A 12,824-nucleotide genomic window follows, 5' to 3' on the forward strand; every position below is an offset into this window, starting at 1 on the left:
TGCGCACTGATGTGCTTGTGCGTTCCTAATCACGCAAAACACAACGATTATAAACTATTATATTAAACGCCATAGGCTATTTTATTAATTATGGCGCCTTATAAATTCTTATATTTAATAGCCTAAGCTTTGATGCATGTAAAGTGCATGTAATTTTTTTGTCAGTTGTTGCCGGTTAGGCCTATAAAAGCTGAATGCTGTTTCTCCGGTTATAAAAGTACAGAAAGATGGTCCGTGAGTCTCACAGGATATCGTGAAACTTGTCTTGCTTATACGCCAAGCACGATACACAAGGAATCAGTTTTCCGGACTCTATTGGATATTTTTGTAAATTAGAAAATGGAGAACGCGCATGCGCGTGAATCGAGAGGCTCGCGCTCTTCTGCAGCTTGAGGCGATTTTGAATGCCAAGAATAACGGATCGTGATAATATTTAAACCGGGAAATGATATAAAATCTGTCGTCACTGCTTAACTTCCACTCAGACAGTCGCTTAACGTCATGTTTCAAAAAAACGCTTGGATATTTTTACTTGCAGCAGGTTTTCCGTTTAACTCGGATTAAACACAAACACACGCCACGATATACAGCACTATTAAACTTCATACTAATATTAGTGTATTGTCTATATTTAGCCTATTGTTCATCATGTTTTTAAAATCTATGTCCATTCTAGATGTTTTATATGTATAATTTTATTATTTTTTTTGATTGACAAAATATATTTTGGTCCAACTAAATGTTGTATGAAATGGTTATTTGTTTGTACAGTACGTGCATCTGACTAGCAATTTAACTAAAGCATATGTTTATGGGACTGTTGGAGCAAGAAATTGCAATATAAATCTCAATGCCAATAGCACCCTTTGACAGGTGTTGGCAGTAGTGTGGAGTCCCAGGATGTTTGAGTGGCGCTTAGATTACAGCACCTGTGAGTACACACACACACACACACACACACACACACACACACACACACACACACACACAGACAGACACACACACACACACACAGACAGATAGATAGAGGGAGACAGAGCACAGACAGACAGACAGCACACACACAGACACACCCAGACAGACAGACACACACACACACACACACACACAGACACACACACACACACACACACACACACACACACACAGACACACACACAGATATACTATAGACAGATAGACACATACACAGATACACTCATAGACAGACAGGACACACACACACACACAGACACACACACACACACAGACAGACAGACACACAGACAGACAGACACACAGACAGACAGAGATGGCCACAGAGACAGCACAGACACACACACCAGACACACACACAGACACAGAGGGCCACACACACACACACACACATATGCCAGGTTTCCAAGGTTTTATGGGGACTATAATGGTTTTTACACTGTATAGACTGTGGAGTAACAATCCTACACCTAAACCTACCCTACTGACATTTTTAGGTTTTCAAAAAATAAATTGGTGTATGTTTTATGTTTGTTTTCTCAATGACCTAAAAAAAATGTCCTCATTAAGGTCAAAATTTACTGGTATTCCTATCCTTGTGGAGAGCATTAACGTGATAAATACCAGGTACACACACACACACACACACACACACACATTACATTCATTCATTTAACTAAATAGAAAAAAGTTATTTATATACATTTTCATTTGCAGTTTGTTTCTATAAAAGTCTATAATATAATGTAAATGATGTGGCAATGGGAATGCAGTTGATGCACAAGGTGGTGCTATCGCTCTGTTCCATGGAAAGATCACAGTAGCACAATGGTTTCACTTAAATGGCTCTCCTGAGTAAAAAAAGATAACATTAAGCAGAAATGATAACTCATAAACGTCTCCATCCATGAATAATCTTGTAGCCAAAACTAATCTTGTTGGAGTAATAGGCTTTTATTGCGTTTGCTTGCCGAATCAATAATGCTCACACTGGCAACACAAAACTCTTTTTTAAGTAACAAATTAAAATAATTTTAACATGATTGATTTTACATTAGCTGCATCAGCTCTTAAAATAAGCATTAGCTTCCTTTGTGCCTTTCTGTGTGAGCTGAGGTTTTCTACTACCCATCCCGCTGTAATCGGTAGTTCATTCTTGCTCAGAATTTTTCCGGATGATCATATCATGGTTTTTTCACCTGCTCTTCCGCTTTTTGGGACTTTGTTAATCAAGTACAAATGGTAAGTAAGGGTGGAATTGATTGACTTTGAGACGCACAAGCCCGTGGCACGCCGCTGCCCTCATTGCATCGGAGGTGAATGGCCGCAGCTCTTCAGTCGCTCTCATCGAGGATGTGAATGAGATTAAAGATGTACAGAATCTCCCGTGAATGGTGGGGAGGAGGTTATTGATCAACACACTTCTGCAATGTATCACCGACCGCTTGTCCGTTCCTCTCAGTGCAATAACAGGCTGAAAGGAAACCAGCGAATCGCATCAGCAGAAAAGACAACAGCGGTAATAATAATCAGTCGGTTCTGCTGTCTGTTATATTGCTGCTGTTGGAAATTGATAGCATGTTAGGAAGTCCAGGATGAATTTAGAAAGATGAAAATCAGTCTGCTTCATTAAAAGTTCCAGCAAGACTGCTCATTCAGAAACATACACACAAGATTTGACTAAATAATGCAAGCATTGAAATGTTTTGGGATGCACATGCAAGTAAATAAATAAATGCATAGATGAATATTATTTTTTAAAAATAAAATATTATACACCTAATAAATACTAAGCAATATTTATTAAATAAAATATTATAAATAATTTGATTTATGTATTATAGATAATAATATAGATAGTTAATAATTAAATGTATCACATTTGTCTTATTAAATAATATTTTTTATTGCACATGGCTTAGGCAACTGTGTTTCAGTTTTGTTTATCTTATTTTGTTTAGTTATTTAAAATATATTTTCTTAATAATAATTAATCTCTAAAATATGAACATTTATGGATAAATGTGCATTTAAATTATTATTATGAATATTTATTAAATATGATTTATTCATTTAGTGTATTTATTATTTATTTAGCTGATATTTAGTTTTATTTATTTATTATGGATAATTTTTTCATTTAATTTAATATGTTAAATAGAAAAACTTTGATTGAAAATTCTCAAAATTAAACTAGTTTAGAATAACCTAATGACAAATGTAAATTATATAATCTGATTTTTAATTGACGAGTCTTTTCTTCATTAGGGAAATATCTGGCAGGCAGGAGATACCAGTCTCATTTTTAAGTCTATAAGCCTTGGACCAGCTTGGAAACTAAGCCGGTCTTTTTAGCAAAGAGCATTCATTTTCTTTTACAGAATTATTTTTCCTGTCTGTATTCGAAAGAACAGGTTCAGGATACCGCAGGCCGCAGTTGTAAAGCGGAACAGTGTTTAAAAACTTCCCCGCAGCATCTTTCTCCTGGTTTCCCCTCATCTCTCCTTCGCCCGGCCGACACGCTTTCTTCCTTCTTCTGCCCGCATGGTGTCACCTGCGCTAGAATAATGCAGCGCCTCTCGCTATGCGCTTCGCTTGGAAAGCGTATTTGCCAACAGCGCCTTGAATCTTTGGAGCACATGGTCCATTTAGCTGTGCCTTTAAAAACAAAACTGCAAAAGGCTTTTGACTTCTGTTGGACCCTCTGCATCCTCTGCCAATTTCTATTTTTAATCCCACTGGTTGAGGCGCAGGAGCTGAAGCGCCTGAGGTGTTCAGCCATGAGCCTCTGATGTCAGATTTGCTGCTGCAGGTTGAACCTGTGTGAGTTTTAACGGCAGCGTGTTTTGGCCTTGCTTTTGTGTTGGTCATGTGTATCTCCGCCTTCAGATGATGAGCTTGGTTTATTCATCGTGCAACCGCTAATATGAGACAAAGAAAATGCCAGTAGGCAAATATTTGACAATCACACTGCTCATTCAAGCGTGATTATAAATATTCATTCATTTATTTCATATGACGCACATACGTTTTAATTCTATTTAATACGACTATGCAAAATAAATATCTAATTAGTGCAAATGTATCCAACAAGAAAAATCTACTCAATACAACACATTTCCTATGGAATTTATGTAATGTGAATACTTTAATACAGATTTTGGGCTACAAATTTGTCATAAGGGATTACTTAATATAGATTTATTCATATGAATTGTATGCATTATGAGTATTTATTTAATAATAAAAGATTTATTATTCATTATTTAGTAGTATATTTAATACAAATATTTTTTTATTGTTTTATTTTTTATTAATTTTTTTATATATTTATATTTTTTATATTTTATATTTTATATATATTTTTTTTTTTGCAGTATACACTTTTTTTTTTTTCCTCTGAAAGTCTTTGTCTTTGTTTTTTGCTTTTTTAGATCTAAGTATGCACAATATTAAACGTTTAGGGCTTATGCTAGCACATAGATGCCACTCATTGATCATTTAGATTTCAAATAACAAACCAATTTCTTCTACAAACTATAAAACTGATTGTATAGTGATCGTTGACATGCCTATCGTAAGTCTCATCCATTATCAGTTGTAGAACGCAGTGATTCATTCAGTTTTTTCAATACTCTCAAATCTCCAGGCCCAGGCATTTGTGAGGTGCTTAAGATTACTGCTGCTTACAAGTGCTTTGATGATAACAGATGTTCAAAGGATGCGCTCAGGATTCTTACGCCTTTCTGCAACCATCTCTAATGTAATGGCCGGGTCATAAAACTACGTATGTCTTATGGCAGCGTGAAATCGAATAACGATTCACATCCTGGCGCTTATCAAGTGACCACAGGTCCTGGCATGTAAAGAGACCGCAGCCAATGCTTAAATGATCTGTAAGAATGGCGCATGCTAAATTGCGTGGGAGAATAGACTGATAGATATAACCAAAGTGGAAATTTTGATGGCATGAATGCAATGCATGACTGAAGGGAGAGTTTCGATGTTATCCAACCAATACTCGTTAATGAGAACTGTGTAGAATAAAACATATACAGTAAAAAGTAAAAGCTATTGGGCGCTTTTAATGTTCTTAAAGCCAATATGAGTCAAATTATGCATTTAACACGGAATTTTATGTTAATCATTTTTAATATAATCTAATAAGCTTCACGCCTTTCAGGCCGCTCATTGGAAGAAAAAAGAAAATTTCATCAGCAAAATGATTTATAATCAGATCTAAACACTGATGGGCTTGACTACGATAAAATCTAGTCTGCGGCAGCAAAAATAACAAGAATATGTGCGGAATGCACACTCATTAATTCCCGTTCTTCACTTCGTCCCAAGGGAATCATAATGAGTTTGTAATATAGACATGCACATTGCAGATCCCCGCAGACTAAAAGCAATTAGTGTTTGTAATTGAAACCAATCCATTTAGATTCCTTTATTTGTAAATGGACGATGACGTGAGCTTGTAGTCATAGTGGTGGTGATGGCACATTGAATGATTTCAGATTAGCGTCCATGCTGAGGAGCGCTGTTATTCTGTGATGTTATTCTCAATGACTGGCCTCCTGGTTAATGGGCTGAAGTTTTAAGGATTTACTGCAAGCTTGTTAAAGGCTGAGATCATCTAAACGGCTGTCTCTGGAGATGGACTGCTCTGCTGTGACATCAGATAAAACCCCAATTAGTTCTAGCCGAGATAATGCCATATTTGCATGCCACCTCACATATTACTTTACATTTCGCTCTCATGATTACTTACACTTTCCGTGTCTCTGTTTTAATTATTTATGAGGATCCTCGCCACTCATTCCTAAAACTCCTAAAGCAAAACGACATCTTTGTAAACGAATCGTGCTGTGTCTATCGGATTAGAAATTAATAATGGTTTGAGAAAACTACATTGGTTATGCAATGTGAAGTAATGCATTTCTAGTACACTATTCAATGCTTACATTATTAAATATTCGGTGTATTAGGATCGCGACAGATGCTTGGCGTTTGTATGTATTTGGTTTAGAAACAAAATCATCGCAGATGAATGGTAAACATTAATTAAAATCACAGCAATGCAATAAAATATAAAATTCTTATTTTATGGACAATAACTTAAAAATCTTGTTTCATCAAGAAGAAGGTGAACTGTATAAATATGAATATTTATTTAATATTTTATTTATTTGTTGCAAATACTTGTCATATATTTATTTATTACATACAATATTCATTTATTGATAAATATGTATTGATTCAAGCAAATCATTGTCCATCATAATCTAATATGTAAAAATAGTTAATCTAAATATGCTAAATGTGAATCCAGAGTTTACAGGATGCGCTTTGAAGTGTGCTTGAAACAATTGGCTGTGGTGAAAACTTCTACTCAGAAATTGCTTGTTAATATCACAAAAAGTGAATGATGGGCAACATTAATTTGTACATCAAATATACCCAAAAAGTCAGTTGTTTAACTTACATTTGTTTTATTAAAAACTCATTGATAACAGTGTGTAATCTGTTTCATGGACAACTCAAGATTTAGCTCAAACCGCCCAAACTCTTCGAGTTTTTTTAAGATATCCAGCTGCGCAGAAGCGTAATTGGTAAGAAAATTACCAATTTGGAATAACACACAGAGGAGCGCCAGAATTGTCGAGAAAACGAAGTGACAAGATTGTAATTGGGGCCTAGATGCATAAAGTGCAGTAGCGCACCAGTGACAGTGATGGGACGCCGGTCGCGCGCCTGATGATAGAGGACTTGCCGTGACCCCTGACATGACTCCCTGGGTGATGACAGTATTTCACAGCTCACTGACGCTCATAATTAAATGCCCTGTTAAGCAGCACTCCAGCGAGCGCCACGCAACAGTCAAAGAGCAATATAGTCCGCCAAATTAACAAACTTTTAATGAGCTTCCTCGGTTTTCCCATACAGCCATTGGCTGATAAACGATGCGCCTCCCTGTTCTTGTTCGTGTCTTAACAGCGCTGCTCTTGACTTGCGGCCCACAGCTCTGTTCAGTGATTAATGGAAACGCTCTGAAATGTGTGTGTGTGTGTGTGTAAAATTACATCTATTTATAGACTTGAGAGTGTCGTGTGACAGACACTAAATGCTTCTTTGCATTATTTTCTAATGTAATCCAACGTTTCATTAGCATCCAAAAAGTACAACTGCTCATCAAGGCACTAATAGACCCTTATTCCTTTGTGTTCCTTAACCTTTCTTTCCCTGAAGAAATGAAAGTATTCTGGCTTTATTGTGCAATGTAAACCTCATCATCATGTAATAACCTGTAGTTGCTCCAATACCGAGGGCTGCTCTGTTAATTCTTCTTCATCAGTTAGGAAGCAAAGGTTTGATAGCAGTCTTCCTTCTCGAAGCCAGCATGTTTCTAACATCTGTAAAACTGTGTTTTTCCATCAAAAAAACAAAATAAATTAACATCGCCTCAACATCAATTGCAGATCTGTTAATACTTATGCTTATGATCTTGAGGTTAGATTATTTTAATGCTTTATTGGGTGTTTTTTCTGCACGCTTGATAAAATGTTTCAGCTGTCCAAATGCAGCAGCTAGGGTCCTTATAGGTGAACCAGGATCCACAGCCCGGTCTCATTAATACCGGTACTGGCTCCCTATCAAACACTATGATTTAAAGATCTGCCATACTTGTAAAGCCCTGAATGGTTTAGCTCCTCACTTATATGCCTCCTTATTACATTATAGGACTCCATGTTCACGATTCTCAAAACTAGTTGTTTGATAATACATACTAAAACCAAATGCAGGGCAGATCCTTTCTCCTATTTAGCACCTAAACTTGAATAACTCCCACCACTGTCTTGGAGGCAGAATGATCATGTTAAATCTAGAGAAAGACCCATCTCTTTAACCTGGGTCTTACACACAACACACTAATGCTTCTATTATCCAAATCCGTTGTTAGGGTCGGGAAAAGTAAGTTTAGCATCGTACAAAAAAACGTTTCCTAACATGGTAGCCAGAACATACGCCGATAGCTAAGAAATCCATCCGACCATCCATAATCCTTGCAGCAGGACAGTTAATAACAAAGCCACATTTGTGTGGTGTCACCAGATTTAAAATGAATAAAGCAGCGACACGAATCTGGCAAGTATTCAAACCCAATAATAATAATAGAGGACTTGACTAAGCCTCTATTCAGGGCATCCCAGGAAACATTGACCGACGTGCAACCCTTGTCCCTGGCCAAAAATAGTCATGCAGAACAAAAAGAGTAGGCACGCTAGTGACGCAGCTTGTTCGCCAGCACTCATCCACGCTGGAGATAGCTACTTTTTAAAAGCTATAACGCGTCGCATGTGAGACTGGAACTCGAACATGGAAAATTTTGTATACCAACCATTTTAGAAACCAACCATTATCAAAATGATCTGCAGGCTCGTGCCAAGACATTATTATGGCCTGTTGCCAATACCGCGTGAAAGGATTGTTAATCTACATTAATTGATCAGTCCGAAATCGGAACACTCCCAAACACACAATACCGTTATACCGTAAAAAGTAATATATCTATGCTAATATTAATTGTTTTTCATTCTGTTATTTTCTAGTTCGTGATTCAGAGAGATCATGTATGAAAAACGGTGCATTTAACTCATATAAATATTCAAACTCGAAACAGTTAGCGTAAAAAGTGCAGGCTGAAAGCCTAACCATGACCATCACAAAGGCTTGATTGAGATCGAGACGCCCCATTTTATACCACCCAAATTCCTGAAATGTTGGGACATTTTTTAAATGTAAATAAAACTTAAAACTAAAAACTAAAAATTTCAAATTTGATGCCTTGTTACAGGTCTCAAACAGTTATATCGGGCTAACAAACGGTTTTAAAATGTGCTGAATTTTAAAAAGATCTAGCCAAGTAATATCTAGCAGCCAATTACACTAAGGTCTGTAGCATAATTGTATAAAAACGGATGTCTTAGAGGCAGCGCCTCCGATTCTGAAAGACTGGCGTAAAAAGAATACCTTAAAAGCAATGTTTTTCTCAACATTAATAAACTAAACAGACTTCAGCATTGTGTCACACATAAACCCACATAAAAGCAGATGGCGAATGGAGAGCGCAAATTCACTTTCTGGGCAGTAGGTGGCGCTTATGGAAGAGCATTTTCTGTTAGCGCTGCTGCAAACAAAAATAGAGTCGTATTCACTCCTTTCCATAATAGCAGCCAGTTATTGCTAAATGATCTATTCTAATTTTACCTTACATTATTTTTGTCATACAAATCTGCTCAGTTTGCTGCTTGATATTATAAATGCAGATATTTAATGTGTTATTTTGTTATATACACACCGATTTGACCTAAGTTGAATAATATGTGGATAAAAACTATAAAATATAAATTCACAGAAGTAAAAGGAAAGATAATACATCTACACTTTCTAAAGAAAGTCAGTTCCTCAGAGATAATCTATATAAAACTTATAGCCTATCTCACTTCATTTTAAAATGTCAGTCTGTTGAATTACTCAAGTATTTTTCATCGTATTTTTGGTAGGTGCTTGGCAATATCCTTATGGAAAGCTTATATTTCTTCAACAGTATGTCCCATACTGTTGGCGGAATGAGGTCAGTAGGCAGAGATGTGAGGTGTCGTTAGTAGCCACCGGACCGCATGGGCACTTTGCCAAAAGCAATCCACCCACGCGCCTGGAAGCGTGCGAGAAAAGCCTGAACCTTGGCATTTAGCCTTGGAGGCCAAATGCATCAATACTCAGATGTAAACAGGGGCCAAGATAGCCCAGGGTTACAGTTCAGGCATTATCAGTTTCCCAGTGTGAAAAGCCCAGCAGCCTCCCACTCTGCTGTGCTCTTGAACTAAAAGAGCTCGTCTTCTATAGAAATGTCTTTGTTTTGTCTGTTTCTTCAGCTCCAAGGCCGTAGGAGCTCAAGTGGGGACAACAGAGCAGCTGTTGATCCTCCAACACCAATGCACCAATAATCCTCCGCTGCGCTGTGTAAGTACTCGTGTGATATTTTTATTTTTTAGTTCTCCTGCAGAGCTAGTACAAGCAACTGGGCTCGAGGAAAAACGTGTCCTCCCTCGAAGAGCAGGAGATTAAACACCGTATTGGAGACAACTTGGACTATGATCTCTCACATTCTTTATCCTGGTCATTTGTCATCCTGCTAGTAAGCATTGTCTGCCTTGGAGTTCTTCCTCTCTACTTCTCTGTCATTTTCCATGGTCATCGGATGATTAGGAGGACAGAAGGATAAAACCGTATGAAGCATCTGTGTCTTGTACTGCCTTAATTCTCAGTTATAGCAGACTAAGACGTAAATCTGCCTTTTGGCTACTTTTTATCACATTGTTAAAGACTTGTGAGGTATATTTCAAGTCTTATGAAGTCATCTTGATGGTTTTAGAAATGACAAAATCAAAAACCTGCCGTTATTCGCTGTAACTATCTCTTTGACGCCTGTGCTCGCCTGCATTTGAGTTTTTGAGGCCAAAACACCTTTTAAATATGATCATGAAGTTGTTATTGATTTTAGAACAGTGTATTTGGTGTAAATGATATGGAGAGAATATAATGCTTTCTTACTTTTGAAGCTACTTTTCAAGAAGTTATGCATAAAATAAAAAAAAAAAAATCCGATTAATTGGTATTTTATATAAGTATTCCAAATGTTCTTATAAATAGCTATGATTAAAAATAAATACATATAGCAATTATAATAATATTATAGAATATGGCATTTGTATAGTAGCTGCCTATCATAATAGTTAATATGAACTAACATTTAATCTTTAGGGTATATGTTAATTTCTAACATTTATAATATAGACTGTTAAAATTAAAAGCTGTATCTGTAATGTTTTTGAGGCAAGACTCCAGACAAAACTCCTGTTTTTCTTTATTGTATTTGCATGAAATTGCAGATTGATTGTGGGATATTAGATTTTTTATGAAGTTTCTGTTCAGACTAATAAACTCTTCCTGAAATTTCTTTTGGTTGACTTTAATTTGCTATCTGTAGGTTTCTTCACATTTGTTTTTAATCTATAAAGTAAGAGTAGAGTGGGATTTGTTCTGCATCATTCACCTAATTTTTTATACATTTATTCCTAAAATGCATTTATTTTTCTTGGCTGTTGACAGTATTTTGGGGTTTCATGGATTAAAAAAATTCTATCAAAGTTTGGAATTGTAAATATTTAATCTCAAATTAATCAACTAGTTATAATAACCATTTTTTAAAAACTATATTTCTGAAATAATAATAAAAAGATAATTAAAATCTGTAATGAAATATACTGTTAATTGTTAATGAATTAGCCCATACAACTAATGTGACTTTTTGAAAAGTCTTAATCATTTTTCCGCTAAATTGTTATATTTATTTAATGTACAGTGCTAAGAAATTAATTTTTATGTTTCTAAAAATGTTATTTCTAGCGCTTTCATCGGGCGTTTAATCCAATGCACTCGCCGCTTTGTAATTACTTAGCTAAATTAATAGCTACTCGAGTGAATTGTTTCAAAGTGGATTTTTTCTTTTCTCGTACTGTCTATAAAGGAGGCATCTAGTCCTGAAGGGTTTGATGTGAAATGTTAGAGCATATACAGCAGCATTGTGAGGATTTACTTCTCCGTGAAGATTTTCAATCTTCAGTGTCTACCCTCACATTTGCCAAGATATTGCTTAATGCCTTGAACAATGTGCCCATAGAACAATGCCCTAAGACCACAATATAGCCATTTTTCTCTTTCTCCGTGAGGAAGCCAGCTACCGGTTTCCATGAATTTCAAATTCAATGAAGGGAGGAAACTAATGCCAGTACGCTGGTCGGTGGGTGCCATTTGGAAAATCCTCGATTTGAATGAATCTTACATGAAATAAATGTTAGCGGTCAGACAGGTCATGATGCTTGTGTTGTGGATTTAATGAGGAAGCGCTGAAATGTACACTGGAGATTACAAAGTACAGAGAATTTTATTTCTGGTTGCTACCGTATTCTTCCCATTGTGTTTTCAGTGTCTCTAACTATCAGTAAAGTATACCAATAGTTGCAAGATTAACCAACAAAGATTACGCTTCGATGCGTTGTTGTGAAAGAAGTACACGTGGCGGAAAACATGCACAGCTCGTTAAAACAGTTGCACGCTTTAAAACCGCTTTTTTCTCTCTCTCGTATTTAAGCGCTTTGAGCGTTTCACGCAACTGGCCAGCAAGGGAATAACAAGAAGTTTCAAGAGCACCTTACGCTCACGCGCAGAAGCAACACAAGCCGCTTTCTCAGCCTAGAAATGTTTTCAAACACAAGGTCAGATGTTATTTTGTATATAATAGAAATATAATAGGTGTGGATTTAATGCATTTTTGAAAGTAACTTCATAACCATGATTGCATTTCATTTGATCAGTAAAAACGTGAATACATTGTGAAACATTATTATTATTATTATTGGCGTTAAAAGCTAATAATATTACTATTTGAACATATGCATTTTGTCAAAAGTATCGTTAAAATGACAGATATCAGAAATATTTTTTCTTCATTCAAATAATCAGATTAATATATATTAAATTTGATGTAATTGATGCAAAAGCTACTTCTAGAATACTAATTCAATATTTAGTGTCAGAAATCATTGTAATATGCAGAAATCATTTGCCGTTATTTTAATAACGTTAAAAACTTTTGAGAAAAGTTTGAGGAGTGTGATTTATGATATAGGCTATTCGCAGAATATAATCTTATAACATTAAAATTTGCGCCATGTTTATACATCGTAATAATGGGTTTTTTTAGCTTTGGCCTTCGAATCCAT

The sequence above is a fragment of the Puntigrus tetrazona genome, chromosome 1 (genome assembly GCF_018831695.1).
Source record: "Puntigrus tetrazona isolate hp1 chromosome 1, ASM1883169v1, whole genome shotgun sequence".
NCBI lineage: Eukaryota > Metazoa > Chordata > Actinopteri > Cypriniformes > Cyprinidae > Puntigrus > Puntigrus tetrazona.